This window comes from Pipistrellus kuhlii, unplaced genomic scaffold (genome assembly GCF_014108245.1).
Source record: "Pipistrellus kuhlii isolate mPipKuh1 unplaced genomic scaffold, mPipKuh1.p scaffold_m20_p_2, whole genome shotgun sequence".
Taxonomy (NCBI): Eukaryota; Metazoa; Chordata; class Mammalia; order Chiroptera; family Vespertilionidae; genus Pipistrellus; species Pipistrellus kuhlii.
The window spans coordinates 38,617,692-38,642,791 of record NW_023425515.1 but is presented as its reverse complement, the minus strand read 5'-3'; the positions used below and the strand labels follow the sequence as shown (position 1 = coordinate 38,642,791).

The 25,100-nt window shown below is 37.7% G+C and overlaps 1 protein-coding gene across 8 annotated transcripts in view; it reads left to right on the top strand.

The window, feature by feature from the left end:
* Nucleotides 1-25,100, top strand: part of DGKG (diacylglycerol kinase gamma) — a 200,607-nt gene that overhangs the window by 8,568 nt on the left and 166,939 nt on the right. The gene's annotated exons all lie outside the window — the stretch shown is intronic.

Below are 25,100 nucleotides of genomic sequence, written 5' to 3'. Positions count from 1 at the left end.
GCTTAGAAGGTATTGGACCAAGGAGATCAGGTAATACTCTCTGGATGAGTAGATGAGCTTAAGCTGAAATTTAAAAGATGGATAGAAGTCAAATGAAGAAGTGAGTGTGCATAATGCATCCTAGGTAGAGGGAACAGTGTACACAAAAGCTCAGAGGCAGTCCTGGTCTATAGTTTAGTGTTACTGGAGCAAAAACTGTGAGTTGAGAGATGTTGGGAGATGAGTCTAGAAATGTGGGCAGGAGGGTCTTGGCTATCAAGTTAAAGAGCGCGGATCTTTTCTCATAGACAATGAGGTGGGGGGAGGGGTGTCACTGAGAAATTAAGTGGAAACTGACATGGTCAGATTTTTAACATTAGAGCAAGTCCTCTAGCTGCAGCATTTGGAAGGGAGAAAGAAACCCACTGGGGGGCTGTTGTCAGAATTTAAGTAATATGAATGCTGAACAAGATAGTTCAGATGGAGGGAGGCACAGAGTCAGGAAAGAATGGTTATTATTATAAATGGTGTGATGATAATGAGGGAGACAGAAAAATGAATGGTAACTCCCAGGCTTCTACTTTGTGCACTTAGGACAATAGTTGTCCCATCAACTATGAGAACAAATGAGCAGAGGTGAGAGTGAGGTTAGATAATGATTCAGTTCAAGGCATGTAGTATTTGAAGTGTCAGTGAGAGGTCCAGATGGAGATGTGGTTGATAGATGAGCTATGAGGCTAGAGACCAAGATTAGGGAGTCATCAGCATAAGTAATAGGTGAAACCACTAGAGCCAATGAGCTCATGGGGAAGTCAATTTCCATTTATCTTGATACATGTATTGCCAGCATCTGAAAGATCCATGTCAAGGAGATCCATGTCTCTTTAATAATGAGAGGAAACTTGTCACAATGTTGAAAGTCTGGGCTTGGCAGGTGAATTGTGGCAATAGCCACTTGCTGGCTCAGCTAGGCAATGCCCACATCTGCCAGGTGAACAGTCAGGCATGGTGCTTGTTACAGAAACAATTGTATTCCTCTTCCACATTTAAGCTTCACAAATTTGTAAACATGGTTTGTTTGTTTTTTAATAGAACAGTGGCCTTCAACTCTGATTAAACATTAAAATAACCTGGGAAATTTGCAAAAATAGCAATCATGAATCTCACTCAGGGAGATACTGATTTAATTAGTCTGTGTTGGGGCCTGGGCCTGAGTAGTTATTTAAGGGTCCCCAAGTGACAATGTTCAGCTGAGTTAAGAAATGTTACTGAACAAGACATTTCCTTACTACTTCCTCAAATTACAGGGTTTTTTTATTCCTTACCTTCTCTGGCAAATCCCCTATGAGTGCATTACAGTTTCTCTAAAAACCACTTTAAAACATCAGAACCTACTCTGGACTCTGCACAGCAGCCCTGGTTTTGCCTGCACATTATTGCTGTCTTTGTACTGTATGCATATTCTCCCCTCATGCCTTCAAGGAGAACCTTTGGAAAAAGAATCATGGGAAATCTTGTCAAATATCCTGACTTACAACTGCATGCTCTCTGAGTAACATAACTTATAGACCTGTTAAAAAGCTGCTATGACTTCTGAGAGAACCTTGGTTAGTCCTAAGGATTTATTGCTTTCTTTTCTAAGTGCTCACAAAGCTGCACTTACCCCAGCAGTTCTTGGATTTTCATTTACATTAAAATTGCCTGGAAACTCTTCCCTCAGAGATTCTGGTTTGAAGGGTAGAGTGGGGTCCACAACCAGCATTTTAAACTAGCACCCAGAGTAATTCTGGTTCAGGTGCACCACCTTTGAGAAATATGGCCTTGAAAATGGGAAATGAAGAATACACATTTAACTTACATCTACTTCCCTAATGCTTTTTGAAATAACCAACTCGATATATAAAATATTTTAGTATATTTATTATAGTACTGACAACCAGAAAGGATACCATATAATCCACTTATTAGAAATTTTGACATTTCATGATAAAGACCATACCCATGAATGAATTGAGGGAAAGCTCAGCCAATCCATAAGTCATCAAAGTTGATGGAAAAGTTGGCCTAGAGATGAAAAGGAAGGGACTCCTAAAAGAATTTCACTAAGTTATGATGTCAGGGGCTGCAAATAATGGGAGACAACATTTGCAAATTACATATATAAAAGAGGGTTTATATTAAGAATATATAGAGACTATATGGAGAACTCCTACAACACAACAGCAATCTGATTTAAAATGGGCAAGAGATTTGAAAGGTGTTTCTACAAAGAAGACACACCAATGGTCAGTAATCATATGAGAAGATGCTCAACATCGCTAATTATTAGGAAAATGCAAATCAAAACCACAATGACATACTACTTCACAGCCATTAAGATAGCTATGATCAAAAAATGTGGATGAGCATGTGGAGAAATTGAGCACTGTTGGTGGGATTGTGAATAAGGCAACTACTCTAGAAACAGTATGGTGATTCATCAAAAAATTAAAATTAAAAATAGAACTACCATATGATCCAGCAATTCTACTTCTGGATATATACCCAAAAGAATTGAAAATAAGGGCATAAGAGATATTTGACATCCATGTTTGTAGCAGCATTATTCACAATAGCTAAAAAGTGGAAGAAATCTAAGTGTCCAACAATGAATAAATGGATAAACAAAATGTGGTTTATGTACATAATTGAATAATAGTCAGCCTTAGAAAGGAATGAAATTCTGACACATGCTAATACATGGATGAACCTTGAAGATGTTATGCTAAATGAAATAAGCCAGTCACAGAAAGACAAATCCTATATGATTCCACTGATGTGGAATAGTCAAATTTAGAATAGTCAAATTCATAGAGACAGAAAATAGAATGGTAGTTGTCAAGGACTGTTGGGAGGAGAGAATGGGTTGTTATCATTAGTAGTACAGAGTTTTAGTTTCTCAAGATGAAAAAAGTTTATTGGCTGGATGGAGTGGTGGTGGTTTCATAATAACATAAATGTACTTAATGCCATTAAAATAGACTTTTAAATGATAAATTTTATAATATAAAGTTAACACAAATTTCAAAATATATAAGAAAATTGGCAAAATACAATCATGAAGGGAAACAACGTATTTTTTTTTTATCAATCTTCAACATATTAAGTGAATAAAAAAGTGAGTATATCAAGAATTTTAAGGATATAAGGAACCTGATGCAATGAACATATAGCTGATTTCACATTCAAGTAAATATATATAGGTGATGGGAAACACTTCTCAATCACATTAGTGCCTTCTCAGACTTGCCTTGACTAGCATACACACTGGGCCATGAGACTCACTCTCAGTAAACCTATGGTGGAAGTTTATGAAAACAGTCTTTAGCAGTTCTAAAAAAAGATACATCTAAGAATGTGAAAGTAATGTCTCCCTATAAAATAGACACTATTAAAAAAAAAAAGGAAAAACTTAAAAATAAATCTCCAAGTTATATTACAGAGATTTAAGAACACATAATGGAAACTTTCAAAAGGGAGAAGTCTGAGATTAGGAAACATTGCCTTCTTTAAAGTGAAAATATAAGGTATTAAATTAAAATCATGTAATGGGAGCATGAGCTCCCATTAATTAGAACAATGCAGAAAACTATAGATGAATGTCAATTCATACAGTACTGATAGACACATAAAGAAATGAAATAACGAGAGAGGAAATGGAAACTACAATTCAACAAATTAAGTATTTAAAAAAACAAAACAATTTTCAGGGGAAGAGGAAACCCAAGATGAATTATAATAAAAAATATTTAAAAAACCATTCTGATTTCAATTCAAAATAATTCATTGTGTACCAGGGGAAATAAGAGGTACATTCTGCTAAAAGTTATTAATTTATAAAATAAAAAAATATATTGGTATATAATCAGAAAAACAATAGTTTATTAAAAGCATAATGTCAGACTTTCTACAACAGCAAATATTAGATATATGGCTATAGAATTTCGAGGCAATAAGTTTGTGATCCAGAATTCTGTACTCAGTACTATGTGAGGAAAAAGGAAAGATATCTTCAGGCAAGAAAAATACCAGAAAATTGACCACTGAAATCCTTTACTGACAAGAAGCATTTACTCAATATATTCTGATGAAAAAGGAAATTAATGAACATTAAATTTGAGAATGTAACAGATGCAGTATAAAATATATTAGGTGAATAATGAAACCTGTCAAATATGGACTGTTTAAATGCAACTGAAAAAATCATTCTCAGTGAAAAATTTAATGATAATAATTTTAGGCTGAAAATTCAAATTACTCCAGAAAAGAACTCAAGTGCTACATCTCTCATCTTGTACTATGGGAGACATTGAATATTATTTCATTGTTGATATAGATAAATATGTTTAAATATATTTTAAATGAGAAAGAGAACAAATGAACATAAAACTAGAAATGTCACATTTAACTTCAAAATTAAGAGTGGTTTTTGTGATAGCCAAGATTAAAATCTAATAAAGAAAAGTTTATAGCCAAGATTAAAATCTAATAAAAAAAAAGTAGCAAGGGAACATAAAAAAAGAAAGTATAATGTTATAGCCAAGATTAAATTCTAATAAACAAAACAACAAGGGAACATAAAAAAGGAAAGTATAAAATAAGATGCTAGAAGTGAGGTCAAACATATCACATTAAGTGTGAATAGTTAGTTTCTATTAAAAGACAAAGAGACATATTCAGTAAAAACTAACTTTAAATATATGCTGTTTTAAACAAAGCAGGACAGAAAAAAACAAAATAGGGGAAAAGGAAAGGGCATAGATATATCAGAAAAATGCAAAACAAAGAAATGGGAGATCAATATTAATATTTGAAAAGTAGAATTTAATGCAGGAAACTTAAGTGATGCTTTAAAAGTGACTAAAAGAAGACATATATCCTTAAATATTATTATTCTGATTAACATAAATTTCAAAATGTAGAAGATTAACAATCATGAAGGGAAACAATGTATTTCTATCAATCTTCATCATATTGAATGATCAAGATTGAGTATATCACACAAATGAGTATATCAAGAATTTTAAGGATGTAAGGAACCTGATGCATTGCATACTTAGTATATATTTGACTTCACAGTCAAGCATGAATGAATATATATTTATTAAAATGCTTATGATGTGCTGTGGGCTGGAAGTTTCTGGGGAGAGGTCAATGGAGAAAAGGAGACATGTGTAATACTTTAAACAATAAAAAATTTAAATTTTTAAAAATGCTTATTAAATATTGAGAATGTTTTTTTATCACATTTAAAGAAAATTGTGATACATTCCAAAAAGTAGAAAATTTCCCAGCAGTTAGAAAAAATAGAACTGAAGTAGAGTTACTCTAGGATAATTCACTCTAGAAACTTGATCTAGCCTAGATGCACACCCACCTGCCACTCTTATTTCAGCATTCAGGAAGAACACAACTCAAGACCTGCTATTTGACAAGCACCAAGTCTACAGAATACTTCCTTCTTTAAGAATGCGTAAATAGTAAAACAGGTGCTAAGGAAAATGCAAGATAAGGGAGAAAGAATAGCACACAAAATAAAAATAAATGAACTCCTCCAGTCAGACCTCAAAGGACATTTTAGGAGACTGAAATCCTCTTAAGAGGGCAAAGAGCCACAGCCTCTTCAAGTCAGAAGAGAACCATAATATGCTGAGATGAAAATGAAATATGGTATGCAGCGATGTGAATGAGATATGGAAGGATTGCAAGGAAACTAGGACACAGTAACAGAATTAAACTCTATTAGGTGGAACTAATGAGCAGAGTTTAATCTATAGAAAATCAAATTAAGTATGTGGAGGAAGCGATGTCATGAAGGATAGTTAATTAGTACTAAAGCCAATTAAAAAAAAGATGTCTAGATAATTATTGTAAATCCAGTTTTAAAATAGTATGCAAAAGTAAAATTCAAAGAGAAGATATGCATTGTTGCAAAAATTATAAAACAACAAACTTGAATTTGAAATCCCAGATTATATTTGTAAAAGCCTGTGGAAAACTTGTGTTTGTCTGGAATCTACAGGAAAGGATGGGAAACTGAAAAGAAAATTCTCTGAGTGCCTTGGTTCAACTATGAGAGCATCATCTCATTTTTGACATTTAAATTTAGAAACCAATAGTTACATAATCCCCTTTTCATGAATTTTTCTTATAAGAAAACATACTCTATACGGCAAAAGACAGAAAATAAAGGACAAGCATTAAAAAAATTAGAGGCAGCATAAAATGATGAGATCAATACCTCCATTATAACAATTAACAAAAACAAATGAAATAACCTACTATTAATAAAGGTCTGCATATTAGGTCCAAAACTAAAATCCAACCATATGTTGTTTACCATAGTCATTCCTAAAATAAAGTGATGTGCAAAAATTAAAAGAAAAATTCAAGATAAATATCATTAAATAGGACAATGAGTATTGTTTTATAATGAAGAATTCAGCTTACAGTGAAGATTTGTCATCATGGAAATATATGCATCAATAAATGTTGATAGATGAAAAGGTCATGTTGGATACAAAACACAGTAATAGTGAAAGATTTTAAAATGCCACACTAGGGCTTTCATATATCAAGTAATCAAACAAGAAATAATATAAATAGAGGAATTGTGAAATACAATTTTAGAAAATATATGTTGCATAATACTTAACATGCAAAGAATAAAATTTCTTTTCCAGGGCTTATGGAACATTTACAAAAATTAATTCTGTATTAGGTTACAAATACAAGTACCTTTAAAGCAGTAATAGTAAAGGTGATAGTCTTAACCATTGGAAATGAATAACAAAAAATAAATAGCAACATGGGGGGACAAGTAATAAATTATGGTCCATTTATACAATACTATACTCTGTAGCCATGAAACACAATAGTTTATGTAGATGAATATTTAATAACACCAAATAATGGTCACTATATATTGTTAAGTGAAAACATTTTTTAAAAAGTTAAAAAATTCAATGCATGTATCTGTACATGATAGAATTTCGTAAAGGATTCACAGCAAAATGTTAATTGTGGCTATGGTTAGTGGTAAGATTATATGAGATTTTTATTTTAGAGTTATTTAAAATATGATAGGGATTCTTGGCTAAGATTAGTATTATGCTCACACTGTTTATACTTTATAGAATATATAATCTTCCTTTTTATATAATAAAGATAAGATTAAATTTGCTTGCTGCTAATCCATTGGCTTTTTGCTGTTCTCCAAAATTTTTCAAAGATTAAGGAAACTGCTCAATAACCTCCACTAGAAGTTCTCCTGGTCATCCTTGTTCCCAGGCAGTAAGCTAAGCCGTGCTTTGCTCTTCTTGCTCTGAAATGAACCAGTCCACTTCCCAAACTACCCCTATTTTTTTTTTTTTTGCCAATAGTTTCTATTTGTTTATGTCTCTTACTATTTTCAGATCATTTCGAGCTATTTTATTCATGATGTCATTCATATATATTTGTACCCTCTTCCTCTAAATACCTTATTTCTAAATGTTGTTTTTTCAGATATGAACCCATGGACATGCAGGCACTTTTTTTTAAGGACCATTCTTTTTGGGTCTTGTCTTAGCCATAATCTATAGTTTCTGGCTATTTATTACAGCCAGGCTTCTCCTTCTTGACAACTCTGACCTCTGAGTTGGAATGGCTTCTTTCTAAAAATAAAAAAATAAAAAAAAAGTTTCTGCATGCTTCAGCAGGCAGGGTCTTTCTGTTGGCCAGAACGAGGCCCACAGGAGTTAATCCAGTTAAGCTTCATGACTTCATGACAAGAGTGAAATAAAAACATTTGTATGATGCTCTATTTTTAGCTCAATGAGACTTTCTGCAAACGTTTAGCTAAGACAAGTTTCCTTTCACTGCTTCAACTTCCCTTGTGCCAGAATAGTAGTGGCTGGGAATGCACCTGCATCTTCTCCTTGTGGTCAAGTGGCCTATGGACAATGTTCACGGTGCTATTACATATGTTCCTTGCCCTTTACTGCTCACTCATAAGGTGCTCCGTCTTGAGGGTCATAAAGTCCCATCATAAGCCAATTTTTGGTCCAAAGTCATGTTGCCATATAGACATAGCCCATAAATACAGCTTATAGTACTCTTTGTAATCTTATATAATATGTGTATTTGTATGCGTTACTAGGTGCCTCCCCTCTCGTGTTTGTCTTTTTATCACTTTGGATAGATTCATGGTATTATTCCAGCTCTTTTACCTCTTCCCCATCAGTCTCCAGTAAGTAAATACTCCCACTGCCCCAGCTCATGAATTACAAGCCTTTCATTACTAGACATGAAAGTAACGATAAGGAATTGAATTAAGAGAAATGGACGGAGCTCACAGATAATATAAAACAAAACTTGATAGGTTGGTCTCTGATTTGGTATTCAAATTTTGGAGGAAGAAAGAGATGGAGCATACCAATTATCAAGCATACTGAATCTGAAGAATGACATTTCCATTGAAAATATGAGGAAAATCTATGTTATTTCATTTTGGAGGTGGATGGAGGTGAAAGAAAGATAAGTTTGAGAGCACATCTATTTATGTAGTTAAAAGTTGCACCTAGTGAATGATTGAAAGATTGTATAAACACATGTAATTCCATCAACAACAGGATGTCTTTCTGACCTACCTAAACTCAGCATGTAATTTCACGCCTTGATCAAAAAAATGTCAGTCAATCAAATAAAATGTTTTATTTTCTTCTTTAATGGGGACCATTTTCCATTGTCTGTGTTTGTCTACTTCAATGTAATTCACTCAGGAAGGTCAATCTCTCCAGTTGAATGATAATTTATTAAACACATTCACCCACATGACTGACTGTGCTCATTTGCATCCAGCCACTCCTAACACCTGCAAGCAGAAGCTGCCACAAAGTTCCCATGTCATAGTTTTCTGCTTTATTCATTAATTGCTTCATAGCGATGAAAGTGAAAATTCACCCCATTTAATCCTTTACAGCTGGTTATGAAAAGAATCATTCTTCCCTTCCATCCTCTTCCCTAAAATGAGGTCTAAAATTTTCATCCCTAGCTTCATACAGTCTTTCACCTTAAACCCCTTTCTTTGGTAGGAAGCACTAAAGATATCAGGGCATCTTGGTACATTTACCTGTATTTGATTTAAAAAGAGAAAGAAAGAAGAAAGAAAGGAAGGAAGGAAGGAAGGAAGGAAGGAAGGAAGGAAGGAAGGAAGGAAGGAAGGAAGGAAGGAAGGAAGAAGAAAGAAAGAAAGAAAGAAGAAAGAAAGAAAGAAAGAAGAAAGAAAGAAAGAAAGAAAGAAAGAAAGAAAGAAAGAAAGGAAGGCAATTAACAGTTACTGAGCCCTGTGTGCCAGGCATCGTGCTAGGAAATCTATATTCATTATGTCTAACCTTTCTCTTTAACATGATATCACTGTTCTGATATCGCACCTGAAGAAACATAGGCTCAGACAGATTAAGTAAGAATAAATACTGTGCTTAAGACCACAAATCTAGGAAATGGCATGGATGAGATGTAGACCCAGTGTGTTGAACTCCAGGGCTATCCTCTTCTGATTTTGGACATGTCTAGATTTCCAGATGTAGGATAGTGTTGGCAATTTGTTCTTATCAGAAACCAGCGTTACAAAGGAATAATAGAAGAGAACCTCTTTCCACCTCATAGGCCCTCTAAACAAGTCACCCACTCTCCACCCAACAGGGTCCATGAGTTTGGAAAATTTGGGGGAAATGAAATGGCACATATCTAGTTAGTTTGACCTGAGGAATTCATTAGCTATAATTTTTATTAAAATTGAGAATACAAGAAATAATCTAATAGCATGAAGAAACTCTTTTAAATTAGACCTAATGTAGGAGTCTTTGATTTCCACAGTTTCTCCCTTCCATTCAGGCCTGATCACATCAGGTTAGGCCCAGTGGGATAGGGCCTAAATGGGCAGTCGGACATCACTCTCACAATCCAGGACTGCTGGCTTCCAACTGCTCACCTGCCTGCCTGCCTGATTGACCCTAACCATTTCTGCCTCCCAGTCTGATTAGCCCCTAACCACTCCCCTGCTAGCCTGATTGATGCCTAACTGCTCCCCTGCCAATCTGGTTGCCCAACTGTCCTCCCCTTTAGGCCTGTTGGCCTGGTGGCCCCTAACTTTCCTCCCCTGTAGGACTGGTTACCTCTAACTGCTCTCCCTTGCTGGCCTGGTTACCCCCAACTGCTCTCCCCTACTGGCCTGATTGCCCACACTGCCCTCCCCTGCTGGCCGTCTTGTGGCAGCCATCTTGTGTGTTAGAATGATGGTCAATTTGCATATTACCTCTTTATTATATAGGATATATATCTCTCTTATTTATTCTCCTCATTTAATTTAATTGTCTAGGACTTCTAGTAGGTTGTTAAATAGTAGATGTCTGAAAGCACATTCTTATTTTGTCCTGAATTTTAATAGTAATGCTTCTAATATCTAAATAAGTATACATTGATTATTTCCCAGAATGTCTTACTGTCTTTTTTATATATTTTGCTTAGTTTTTTTTTTCCAGAGATATAATTGACATTCAGCACAGTATAAGCTTAAGGTGTACAGCATAATGGTTTCACTTGCATAGATTGTGAGATGATTACCACAATAAGTTTAGTTAACATCCATCATCTCACATATAATAGATACAAAAAGGAAAAGGAAAAATGTTATTTCCTTGTGATGAGAACTCTTAGGATGTATTTTCTCAACAACTTTCCTACAGCTCATACAGCAGTGTTAACTGTAGTCATCAGGTTATACATTACATCCCTAGTAATATTTTGCCACTTAATATGAAGTTTGCTGTGGGGTTTAAGTACATAGCTTTTATGAAGTAAAAGGATATTCCATTTATCTTCTAACATACTTAGAGGTATGTTTGTTTTTCTATGATATTTTTATGAGAAATTTTATAAAGTTTCCCCCTGACTATATTGAGATTGTCATTCAAATTTCTCTTTTATTCTGTTAAAAAGTATATTATACTGATAGATTTTATAATATTGATCTATCCTTGCTTTCCTGGAATAAACTCTATGTGTTGTTCTTTTAATATTTTACTGGATTTGGCTGTTTTATGGAGCAGGGTTGCTTAATTTAGTAAGGAGGTTGGTCTATAATTTGTTTTTATCTGTGCTCTCCTTATTCAGCTTTTGTAACCGGGTTATACTGACCTTATAAAATAAATTGTAACTTAACATTTTTTTCTGTGCTCTGGAACAACTTATATAAGAGAAGAATTATCTGTTCCTTAATGATTCTTATAAGTTGCCCATAATACTGTCTGAATCAGGAAGGTTGAGCAAGGAGACTTTTGAATATTGATTCAATTTCATCTGTTATTATTGGACTAACCAGGCTTTTCTATGTTTTGAATCACTTTTTAAAAAATAAAAGTGTAATGATATACAATTTTATGTTAGTTTCAGGTACAACAGTGACTCAACATTTATATACCTTTGAATGTGATTACAATAAGGTAATAATCATATGTTACCACACAAAGTTATTATAATATAATTTTCTTTGGCTAATTCCCTATACTGTATATTACATATGTGTGATCTATTTATTTTATAACTGGAACTTTGCATTTCTTATTCCCCTTCACCTTTTTAATTCACCTGCTCCTCCTCCCCTATTGTAATTATCAGTTTGTTCTCTGTATCTACAAGTCTGTTTCTGTGCTGTTTTTCTTTAAGATCCACATGTAAGTTGATCATAGTATTTATCTTTCTCTGAATGACTGATTTAACTTAAGAAAATACCCTCTAAATCTGCCATGTTATTGCAAATGGCAAGATTACGTTCCTTTTATTACCAAGTAATATTTCACTGTATACATACATCACATCTTCTTTATCCATTCATCTATTGATGGACATTTGGATATTACTATTAATGCTGCAATGCATATAAGGGTGCATTTATCTTTTGGAATTGGTGGTTTCATATTCTTTGGATAAATATCCAGAAGTGAAATTACTGAGCTATATAATCACTTTTGATCATTTATGTTTTCAAAAAAAAAGTTCCATTTTATTTAGGCTTTCTAATTATTCTCTCATAATTTAGTAAAATATCTTGTATTTATAGTTATGTCCTCTTTTTATTTCTAATATTTATGGATCTTTCCATCCCCTTTTTCCTACTCATATTCTTCTTTTGTTCTTCCTCCTTCTCCCCCTCCTTTTCCTTCTTCATCTATCTCTATCTCTATCTCTATCTCTATCTCTATCTCTATCTCTATCTATCTCTCCAACCTCAAAGAGTTGTCTATTTTATTATTTTTCTACAACAATAAGGAGAGCTTTTGGTTTTATTCACAAACTGTTCAGTTATTTTGCTTGGGGTGCTCATTACTTTCTGCCTTTGTCTTTAGTATTGCCTTCCTCAGCTTTATTTAGGTTTATTTTCTTCTTTTTTCTCACTTCTTGATTTGGAGGCTTAACTAATTTTTTCCCCCATCTACCTTGTTTTCTGATAAATTCGTTTAAGGCTCAAAGTGTCCTTGAAGCATTGCTACAACCAAATTACACATTTACTAGCATGATATACAATACTTTCATATTTTCATTTTCTTTTTAAACTAGAAGTTAATGAAGAATATGTGGGAGTTTTAAAATTTTCATATTGTTGCAAATCAGATTTGCTGGTAAACAGATTCTGAGATGGAAATTGCAGTGCAGTACTGTTATTAGCTTTAAAGGAGTAGTTTCGGGATCACCACTTGTGGAAGGGAAGGGACAAAGCAGGGTTTGGCAAAAGGAGAGGTTGGGCTGGTTGTTCCCAGTTAGGATGAGGGGACCAGGCCTTTATAGTACTTCTCTTTTCTGCGTAATTCAGTAATTGAATCCAGAAAGGGACATGACCTTGGGCATGCTCTTTACAGCTAAGGCAATGCCTGAAAAGGGTTGACAACAGAGAGCCGTCTGCCAGCAACACTCCTCAGCAGCTGTGGGAATAATCCTTTCTAGAAGGGTCTGCTTAGCACAATTCAACATCTACTACAAATACTTATAGTTTAACATTTTAACTAACTTTTGGTTTTTGATTTTTAGTCTGTATAAGACATTTCTCCCATGGATTCAAATACTTTTTTTTTTTTTATTGAGTTTCCATGACTTCAGAATATTTAATTAGATACACATACCAAAATGGATTTAACAATCCCATATTGTGAGACATTTAATTTGCTTTGAATTTTTATTTTTTTTTTTGCAATTGTTAACAATGCTGGTATAAATATCCTTGGAGTTGAAATCTTGTAGAAGTAGTAATAATAGTCACAGAGGTAGTGCTATTATTACCCATAGTTACTTTCTTAAGATAAACTTATAGAATTAAAATTGAAAATGTACATTTTAAGGCTATTGATATGTAGTGTTGTTTTGGCTAATTTACTTCCACACCAGCAATGTTGGAACATTTCTATTTTTGTGCTTTCTAATCAATAATGATATTATCTAATTTGTTAACAATTCAATAAAATAGCCATAATATCTTACTATTGTTTTATCCAATGATGTACCATTTCAATTAAAATAAAAATGGCATTTCCCAGCCTAAAATAATGGCACCAGATCATATATGGCAAGAGCAAAGAGTTGATGTCTAATATTTCTGGAAGGAAATATGATTTCTGTTAGAGGAAGCTTTAAATATTGTTTATTCCACTCTCTGCAATTATCGAATAAGAAACTTGAGGTATAGAGAGTGAAAGTGACTTGTTCAAAGTCACTTACCTACTAACTATTAATACCTCCTGGCCATATCATTCCTACTAGCTTAGGAAATCAACTTACTTTCTTACCAATTTCCAGAACCGCATCAAGTTGTGGTGTTTTGGAACCTGAATTGATAAGCACCAAGTGGAGGCCAGGGCCGGCTGGAAGCAGGTTTCTGGGATTTATTTATCTTCTATAATTGAAACTTTGTAGCCTTGAGCGAAGGCGAGGGTCAGCCAGGGAGGGTGGGAAGCTTGGCTTTCTCCCTTGCTGAGGGCAACCCAAGCCTCCTGCTTGCTCTAGCTCTGTGGCCGCCACCATCTTTGTTGGGTTAATTTGCCTACTTGCTCTGATTGGCTGGTGGGCATAGCAGAGGTATGGTCAATTTGCATGGTCTTTTGTTAGATAGGATTTTCTTGATGACTGTCTTATGTACTACCTGTTATTTCAGTGCCCCTGATAGCATGTTTCACAAGGCATAATGGTGAGGCACACTCCCAGAGTCAGATGATCTGGATTTGAATTCTGAATCCATCAGTTAATAGCTACACAACCTAGGACAAGTTACTTAATCCTCTGTGCTTCAGTTTCCTCATCTTTAAAATGGGTATAATATTTGTATCTACCTCATATTCATGCAAATTGCTTAAGGCAGTCTGGCATGTCATACAGGTTAGCTATTATTAATGAGGTGTTTTTTTCAAGGTTGGCCCTCGATACCTCTGAAGTGGAGGGGACTATCCAGGAATATATTGCCTGGGATCAGAATGAGGTGTGAGTGCCTGTGTATGCTGTTGTCCATGGTGCTGAATCATTATTGCATGATTGCTCAGTAGGACATTGTTAGTTCTGTGGAGATGGTGGAGGAAGAGAAACAGGACTGCCAAGGGCCTTCCACAAACTAAATACTGGGCTCCTGGAATGAACCATAAAATGAACAATCCTTCCTGGGACTGAAAACCAGCAGAGACACTAGAGGGAGTATGGGCTTTGCATTCAAGCAGAGATGTGGGTTTGAATGATATCTCAGCTGCCTGCAAAGAGTTTGATCCTAAATATGTTGGAATAATTATACCTACCTTAAAAGATTATTTTGAGGATTATATTAATGAAGAACAGGTAGCAGATTCTCAATATGTGGTGACTATTGTTTATGCTCTTGTGGACAGCAGGCAGTGGAAGAAGGAAAGCGAAAGGAAAGTAGAGAATGGGAGATCGGAGGATGTCAGAGGAGGGAGGGTGGGAGAATGAAGTGGAGAATGCTCATGGGCCAGCTCACCACAAGTTCCTTCTGGTCCTCAGGAACTTACCAACCTGAACATGGTTTCGCACACTGTTCCAAACGTGAACAGTTTATTTGGTGTGGTTTGGTGTGGTTATTGTTAAAACACATTCACACACAAGCACACATCATATATCACACCTCTGCCAACACAATACCTGGTACATTCCCAGGGTTGTCCTTTTTTAGACCTGCCTGATCCCCGTGCCATGCCTTGCAGTGTCTCTTTCTGGAAAGTTCCATGTCTGGCATAAGGATGAGCTGTGGTGAGAATAGAGCTATCACTTTCTCATCCTTTCAGGTTTTTCTGTTTCTTTTTGTCCTTTCACTTTATGATAGGAAATTCCTATTATCTGGTCTATGCCTTCTTGAGGTCATTTATCAGGCACACAATGTCACAGGAAGAGTGTGAAACATAGAATCTGTTTGTAAAGAAATGAAAATTCTGAAGGGAATATGCCATAACATAAGAATTTTAGGAGCTATGCAGGATGATAGGCAGTCAGGTGCCCTGGCTTTTCAGTAAGGTTTGATTGCTTCAGGAAAGTGGAAATTATTTGATCCATCCAGACAGAATCTGGCTGCCTTACTTAGGACCCCTTAAGGAGAATGAATGACTTCAGGTATTCCAAGCTCCACTTCTTAGTCCTGCCCCTTACATTAATGTAAAGCAATGGTTACAAAACATTGGCCTGCTCCTGAATCTCTGTACTTAAAGAATTTGCTTTTCTTTTCCTCCCAACGATGCCACTACTGCTGGTGTGAGGACCACAAATAGGGATTACTCTTATTTGCTATTCATAAACTGATAGGAAACTTTACTTGCTATGACTCTCTTAAACATTATACAAATAATTCTCATAACAGCCATGTGAACCATGTATTACTATTAGCATTCCCATTTAGAGATGAAAAGCAACTTGTTTAATGGCTCATAATTGTTAAGTGGTAGAACAGAAACTTGAATTCTGGTGTCTAATTTCAGTGCCTAACTTGTGTTCAATACTTTAGACAAAAGGCTCCCTGACACTGGAGATGAGTCGTTCTCCTCTGGTAGTAATTTTGTGAAGGAAGCCTCCTGTCATAATCCTCTCCCCAGCGTCAGCATCTCAGCTGTGGAGTCCTGAGTCAGATTGTAGTGTTGGAATTTATTACCTCATTTCAGCATCCCCACTGTAGCGCCCCTAATGGCAAAGCCAAGTGAACATTCTCCCAAGTTTTGAGAATAGTTAGAAGTGGCACCAGGGCAACAGCAGTATTTTGTTGTTCCAACTCTCATGTCTCCTCACACTTCCTGCATATTTTTCATTCTATTCCATTTTGTGGTTATGTTTTATATAATGTAAATGTTACCCCTCAAATTATATTGGCTTTCCAGGGAACATGCCACGGTTTCCCCTCCAGCCTCCAACTTACCTTTCTGTTCCAGGATGAGGGTTTAAGCTTTCCATAGTTGGCTTATTGACAGTATCAACACATAGCACAAGGCTGGTCCTTTATGTACTCAATACTTATTCATCCAGAGGTTGTATGGTGAAAGGAAACTCTCGACTTTAGGACTAAACACACTTGGGCTCAAATACCAATTCCGTCTTACTTATTTTACAGCTGTAAAATGGGCATTAAAAATATCTTCCTTGCCTGGTCGGTGTGGCTCAGTAGTTGAATGTTGACTTGTGAACCAGGAGTTCATGGTTCGATTCCTATTTAGGGCACATACCCAGGTTGTGGGCTCGATCCCCAGTGCAGTATGTGGAGGAGGCAGCCAATCAATGATTCTCTCTCATCACTGATGTTTCTATCTCTCTCTGTCCCTTCATCTCTTAAATAATTTTAAAAATATATTTTAAAAAATGCCTTCCTCACAGGGTTTAGTGACTGTTACAGATAAAGTGTGCAAAGCACCAAATGTGTCATCCTCTATAAATGGAGGTGGGTGTTCTGACTTGTTATAATGATTTGTTGCATGGGTGAATAAGTAAATGAATGAATGATCCATACTCAAGCTGTGATGCCCCTGTACTGTGAACACTCCTCAGATTGACAATGTCTTCTTCTGCCAAAGGCAGCCCCTTCAGGGAGCACATCTCAGCTTCTCTCAGCAGCCTGTAGGCCTCCCCTTGGTACCTACGCCTAAACGCGCGTGCGCGTGGGCACACACACACACACACACACACACACACACACACAGCTCTGTTCAGCTAACATTTTCCCAACTCTCCAAGAGCAGGGATTCTTATGTTCACTCTGAGACCACTAATGGAATGCAAAGTCCTCAAATACAAGTAGCACACAATTCCAAGACTTTCATTTTTATGTTTGTATAGGACTATATGATGGTAATTTACAAAATGCGGTATTAGGGATTACTCATATTTGCTATTCATAAACTCAAATTAGCTCATTACTAAGTACCCTTGGGGCTCTAATTGGGTTATCTGTGAAGTCAGGCTGTCTCAATGCTCAGCAACTTCTGCCTCCTCATTCAGCCAGATGTTAGAATCCCGTGACCTGGGGAAGGTCACGTTGTTATTGCACTGTTAGGCTTGTTTTGAGTTGGTTGTGGTGTTCAGATACTGCTTTTCTTGCTTTTTAATTATTTTTAATTAGAAATTATAGTTTTTTAACTTCATCATTATCTGATTAATTTATGGAGGATATTTGATTAACCCAACAGCATGCAATGATACATATTTGCATTAAAAGGTATTTTAGGCCTCTAATTTTCCAATTACTGGATTTTTAAGACACAAACATGTTCAAGCATGAATCAAGCATATTCTCTTACTAAATAGATACATATATAATCTGCCCTCAAAAGTCCTTATGTGGTTGCTTTGATTATTTATGACTGCACAACTAACCACCCCCAAGCTTAGTGGCTCCACAATTATTTTATTATTCTGCACGATTCTTTGCATTGGGATTCAGGTTTGGCTCAGCAAGGACAGCTGGGATCCCCTCCCCATCATGTATACTAAGGCTATAAAATCCAAAAGGGCTCTTTGTCTTTCATGTCCAGCACCACAGCTGGGATGGCTTAGATGACTGAGAGCCGACAGGAATGGCTTGCCCAATACCTCACACTGGGGGTTTCAAGCTTCATTATCAGCTGGTTTTTTCAGTTCTCTGGGTAATACTAAGCCTCTTTCTGTCCATGTGGTCTCTCTATAGTCTCTCTAGCAGGGTGGCTGGGCTTCTGCATGCCAGTTTAGCGCTCCCAAGAACACAAAAGTGGAAGGCCTTCTTAAGCATTCTCTTGGTTAAAGCAAGTCACAGGTGCAGCCAGACTCAATAAGAAGGTACTAAAAAGGGCATGACTATCAGGACAAATGGTTTCTTGGAGACAACCAATGCAATCCTGCTATAATTGATGAATTCAAGCAACTTAAGCAACTCCCAGCATTTTATTGGGTTAAACATAAGAAAGTGATTGTTACAAGTTTATAGATTATTTTTTATAATTTATACTGAAGGCTTGGTGCATGAAATTCCAGCACTGGGTGGGTGGTGGTGGTGGCGTTAGTCCCTCAGCCTGGCCTGCACACTCTCGCAGTCTGGGAATCTTTAGGGGCTATCCGACTGACAGCTTAAGCCCACTCTCCGCCAGCAGTCAGACATCTTAGTGCTGCCACTTAGGCGGGAGAGGCTTCCACTACCACCGCTGGGCTTGCCAGCCATGAGCCCAGCTTCTGGCTGAACAGTGCTCCCCCTATGGGAGCACACTGACCACCAGAAGCAGCTCCCATGTTGAGCATCTGCCCCATGGTGGTCAGTACTCATCATAGCGACCAGTTGTTCAGCTGTTTGGTTCATTTGTTATTAGCCTTTTATAATATAGGAAGTTTATAGGTAATTATCTTAACAAAATGTATGCACTGATATATATATTTTTTATTATAAGTCTAGAGGCCTGGTGCATGCAATTCTGCATGGGGAGGGGGTGTCCCCTCAGCCTAGCCTGCACTCTCTCCAATCCGGGACCCTGTGGACATTCCTCTTACAATCTGGGACTGCTGGCTCCTAACTGCTCACTTGCCTACCAGCCTGCCTGATCACACCTAACTGCCCCCTCCCCAAGAGCCTGATCACCCCTAATGGCCTCTGCCTGCTGGCCTAGTCACCCCCAACTGTTCACCCTGCTGGCCTGGTTGCCCCTTACTGCCCCCCGCCCCCTGCTGGCCTGTTTGCCTCCAACTGTCCCCCCACCAGCCTGGTCGCCCCTCACTGCCCCCCCTCCAGCCTAGTTGCCCCTCACTGCACCCCTGCTTGCCTGGTTGCCCTACACAGCCTGCTACTCAGTCATTTGGTCATCCCTCCCTAGCCGCCCTGCCAGCCTGCTTGCCCCACACAGCCTGCTGTTCGGTTGTCCTTCTGGTCATTTAGGTTATGACAGCCCCTGGCTTTTTATATATTAGAATTAGTGACTTCCAAATAATACAATCAATAATGTTATGCCAACTTATGCCTTTTGTTCCTCTCTAATTCTTTGTTACCACCCAGCTCTTTTTCTACTGAGATATGCAATCAGGTGTGGTAGGATCTTCTGCTCCACACAGACAGTCTCAGTCAAAAGGGTTCAGAACCACCTTTCCAATGGTCAGGAAATGAACCCTTATGTATCTTGGAGAAGCTAGACCTCCAAAGCAGGCAGGACACTGTTTTCCCCCTGAAGGAGTTTAGTCTCACAGAGCCACTGGAGAAAAGCCCAAGGAGAGCAGAGAAAATATGTCCAACCTTGTTCAGGAAATTAAAGGGAGCTTCTTAGAGAACTTCTTTAAGGTTTTAAGTGAACTCCAGAGGCTGCATGAGCATGACCAAGCTGAAAAAGGATCAGCAGGAGCAAAACCCCAGAGATGGAGCAGTTATTAACGTGACTCCTCACAAGCCTGTGAAGAAAGGGGTTTTTCTCTTTCTAACTTTTAGTCATTCTTACCTTTTAAAAATATACTCATTATGGGTTTGTTATAAGTCATCAGATGCATACAAATAAGCTCCCCTGATCTGATGCCATATTCATGAATTAATGTTTTTATGAGAGCCAAGAGGAGATGAAGAGGTGTTTGTTCTTGGATAATTGGCCATGGCTGATTCATTCAAATGAATAGAGACCTGGGGTGCAATTCAGTTCCCATTGAATTTGCCATCTTCCTCCTGATTTGAGATTTCCATGCTGACATCTGTTCAGAACAAATAGAGTTTGATCCAGTATGTGAAGTTGCAGAGCTAGAAAATGAGTTAGAAACCATTATTACCACCCCCCTCATTTTACAGACATGAAAATTGAGGCCAGGGAGCTGAAGCTGTTGCTGCGGGTAGAATAGCTATAGGGACATAAAACACTCTCTTCCCATCCAAGCCTGACAATATCCAATCTGAGTGTTATTTAGGAAACTATTACTTTTTTTTTGTCTGTCAGTCAAGATGTTCAGGGTGGTAATAAGCAGACTGTTCATACTGTCATGAGCCTCCCAGAGAAGAGCAATGCGTCAGGCTGCTGAAAAGGAAATGCCGGATGATGTCAGCAGGAGCAAGGCCTCTTGTATGGTAGCTGTCATCTTTATCAAAGGGCAGAGAACCAGAGGGGGCTGTCATGTGAGGGGATGGTCAGCAGGTACCATTTGGAGAGCCAGGCAGCATTTCCTGCCTTTAACTTTTCCTGATGAAATAGAGAATTATACAGTCCCATTCACCAAGAAGCCAAGCACTGAGCTACGATGGGACAACAGAGATAATAATGTGAGTTTTTGTTGAGTTATTGCAACATATATTTCTTTATCTTATTTCCCCTTCTCAGCTCCTTCAGGGCTCTTTTTATACTCCCCTGTGTCTGCTTCAGATGCATTGGATAGCCCCATACTTCCCTGTACATATCTGTACCACTACTCTCACCAGTTCACATGTTAATTATCTTTTGGGGTGTCTGTCTCTAACACAAGACTGTCAGCTACCATGATAGAGAAATATAGAGGATCTATAGGAACACAGCTGGTAGAAGAGCTTAGTTTGCTCAAAGAGTTGAAATAGCCATAGGAAAGAAGTAGAACCAGGCATGAGTAATGGTTCATTATGGGAAAGCAGGAGTGAAGGGCATTCCAGGTAGATTAAAGGCATAGTGTTTTTGTCAGTCCATTAACTACTGTTAGTGAGGTTTATCATTCGACACCACAAGCGAAGAATAGGGAATAGGTTGATTTGGCTGGAATGTAGAGCAGGTAGGGATTTGAATGTGAAGCAGGTGTGGCAGAAGGTAATTGGGGTGAGGTTGGGGATGTGAGCTGTACCATGGATAAAGAATCTTCTGGAACTGGCTAAAGAGCTTTCTCTTTATCCTGGAGGCTAAGAGAAGCCTCTGGAAGATTTAAACATGTAAGTGTTGGATTCAAATTTGGTTCTAAATGAGGAAGATCTCGAACAGATATGGAGTGATTCATAGGATACATGATTAAGTGGAAAACAAAACAAAACAATGTGTGAAAGATAATCCACAGATGGATAGGTAGGTAGATAGATAGATAGATAGATAGATAGATAGATAGATAGATAGATAGATATAGCCACAGATGAGATGTATGTGTATACATGCATGTACTTCCTAGCTCTGTCCCTTTCATGGCCTAAAATCAATGACACCCCAGTAGCAATGTGCATAACTAGTGCCCACACTTTGGTTTCAAATATGATTCTTCACTAAAAGAAATCAGAGCTTTGGAGAAATGGCTGATTTGAGGACTAGAACTAAGGAAGGACAAGATAAGCCTGAAACATTTTGTAGTCCCAGAAAATAAAGATATGCTCACAGAATGATAGGTCTATGTCTAAACAACAAAGAACCACAGCAAATGAGCTTTCAACTGACCAAATCTGGGGCAACTCAAGAATCAAAACAAATAATGATAGCAATGAATTATAACCTATTGAACAAAATAAAAATCCATTAATATAAGTAAATATATAAAATCTAAATACAGTATACATTCATACATATTTATATAAATATTGTTTATAATCATATATTATGTTTATCCTATATAATAGAAGACTAACATGCAAATCGACCAAATGGCAGAACAACATGTCACTATGCCATGCACTGACCACCAGAGGCATACGCTCAATGTAGGAGCTGCCCCTGGTGGTCAGTGTGCTCCCGGAGTGCCACTCTGCCAGAAGCTGGGCTCATGGCTGGTGAATGCAGCGGTGGTGGCAGGAGCCTCTCCCACCTCTGCAGCAGTGCTAAGAATGTCTGACTGTGCTCACTGTGGGGAGTGGGCCTAAGTCATCAGACAGACATCCCCCGATGGCTCCCAGACTAGGAGAGGGTGCAGACCAGTCCGAGAGACGCCCCTGAGTGCATAAATTTGGTGCACCAGGCCTCTAGTATTTAATATTTCTTTATATAATATGTATTTTTATAGTATAAATTAAAATGTATAAATAAACTGAAAGGAGTAATGAAAAAAACTCTTCCTCAGTAGAATCCCAACTAATAAATATAGAGGGAACAATGGGATTAGAAATTCACTAGCATAGTAATAATTAATCCTGTCAAAAATCATCAGTGAATGCTAAACTAGTGGATAAAAGTTTGATGAGTAATTACAAAATTACAACAACCTGGAGCAGGATAAGATCAAGTAGATAAAGACTTTATACCCAATTGCACTCACCTGGTTGTTTAAGTCATATTGCTGTGTTGTATTTGCAATAGGATGATAGCAATGATTATTTATTGAGTGCCATGGTATGATAGGCATTGTGTTAGGTAGGGTTTGGGGGTGGATTTTTTGCATATATTACCTGAGTTAACCATAACAGTAACTCAGTGAAGTTTTTAATTAGTATTCCCATTTTTGAGATAGAGAAATGAGGTTAAAGAAACAAAAAAAATTGTCTAGTGTTAACTAGTATAGGAATCATGGCCAGGATTCAGATTTCCTGCCTTCTGATTTTGAGTGCCATGGGGTCCTCTCATGCAGTGTGTCTCTGGGCTCTCTTAGAGTGCTTTGCCTTGAAAGTACACAGAATATATATCAGAGAAGCATTCTTACACAAAACTTTGCATTGGGTTTCCTTCTTTCTCTTCACTATATCCACTCAATACCTTGCCTCATTTTCCTCATCTGAAAAGGGAGGAGGCATAGCTTCTTTTACATGGTTGTTGCGAGGACTACATTAGATAGTAGATGTAAAGCACAGGGCACAGTGAGAAATAAGTGTTCAGCAGCAGGGGTAATAGCAGTTGTAATGTTAAATTCCCTGGTATGATGGAAAATGTTTTTAAAGGTTACCCCTCAATTTTTGACTGAAACAAAAATCAGAGGTCAGATCATAAAGAGCTTTGTGTATCATGCAAAGGAGATTACATCAAATTCTATAGGCAATAGAAACCACTAAAAAAATTTATTACTGAGAGAGATATGATCTGGTTGGCAATTTAGAGCCAACCAAGGGGAGGAGAGCAAAACCAAGGCAGGGAGAGCAGCAGGACATTGTTGTCAGAAACCAGGCGAGAGAAGACAAGGGTCTGAGTTAATATATCAGCTGGTGTGATGTAGAGGAGGGAACACACAGTGGACAGTCACTCTCTGGAACTGGTGCCCAGAGTTGGCAGGAAAGAAAGGAGGAGGTGCTCAGGCTAAGTATTGGTTCCTCTCAGGGCACAATCAGAATGCAGAGGAGAGGCGGGTGGGGGGCATGGGAAAGGGCCAATTTGGAATGGCTTGGGATATACAGGGGAGTACCAGTGAGAGCTGGATATTCAGATCAGAGTGAGAAGAGAGTGTAGGTCAGAGTAGCATGCCCAGAACTCACTGAATCTGTGGAGGTGGATGAGAGCCATAAGGGGAGAGATAGAGAATGAGGAGAGGGCTCAGAATGGGATTCTGGAAATTCCTATATGTAATGATGGCAAAAGAAGAGGCAGAAGAGACTGAAGAGGAACACTCACAAAGATAAAAGAAGTTCAAGGCGGTTGTTTTGTGCCATATCAAGGTCTGCAGAGAGAGCAAATGAAGTAAGGAAGGCCTGCAAGGTGCCTGTTGGATTTGGCAATGAAGTCACTGGGGACCTGGGCAAGTGCAGGTGCCAAGGAGGAATCCAGTTGGCTGGTAGATTCAAGAGAGAATTAGAATTTTTAATGAGGGAAACTAGAACTTGGATGGAGGCTTATCACTCCCTAGTTGTGCATTCCCACATACTGTTGGAGAGCTCTGATTGATGGAAGGTCTTGACAGAGCCCAAATCTCCCTCCAGTATCTTCTCTAAGATCTAGTTTAGCCTTCCAGGTCCAGAGAACTGTACAAATCTATCTTCTCACTAGGTGGCTTCCTCCAGCCCCTCTGCCATTCCTCATGTACCCCAGGCTCCCCAGACCTGCCTTGAAGTCCAACTCTCCACGATGGATTCTGTTTTGCTGAAACTGGGCTCATTCTTTGGTAACATTAGTCTTTATCTATCTTCCTGTTAGGTTGGTTTGTGGCTTTCCAACATTTTTTTAACCTCAACTGAGAATAAGAAATATATTTTACATTATGATCAATATATACATGTGTATATAACTGAAAGGAGATATACTCTTTGTTTTTTGTTAATCCTTATCTGAGGATATTTTTTCCTGTTGATTTGTTTAGACAGAGTGAAAGGGAAGAAAAGGAAGAGGAGAGAGAGAAACATTAATTGGTTATCTTCCGCACAAGCACCCTGACCCAGGGCTATGGATCGAACCTGCAACCCAGGTCCATGTCCTTGACCAAGAATCGAACCAGCCAGGGTAAAAGATCTAGTCTTATTTTCAACTCCATTTCATTTCATTCCATTCTCTGCTATTCTGTTATTAAGTGCTGGTTTTGGCCCACTATAGTCATTTCACAACCTACTACACTGATTAAATGACTGATGGTGAGAGCCAGGGTGCTAGGAGGGGCTCAGAGAATAAGATGCTTAAAGTATTTGTCAGACTCCATCTCCCTCTTCTTCCTTGGGAACTTCTGCACTGGGCCCACAGGCCTGCTCTCTAATCACTTCTTTTTATGGTTCTTAGAGGAAAGAAAGGTGCTTCCGTCATTAG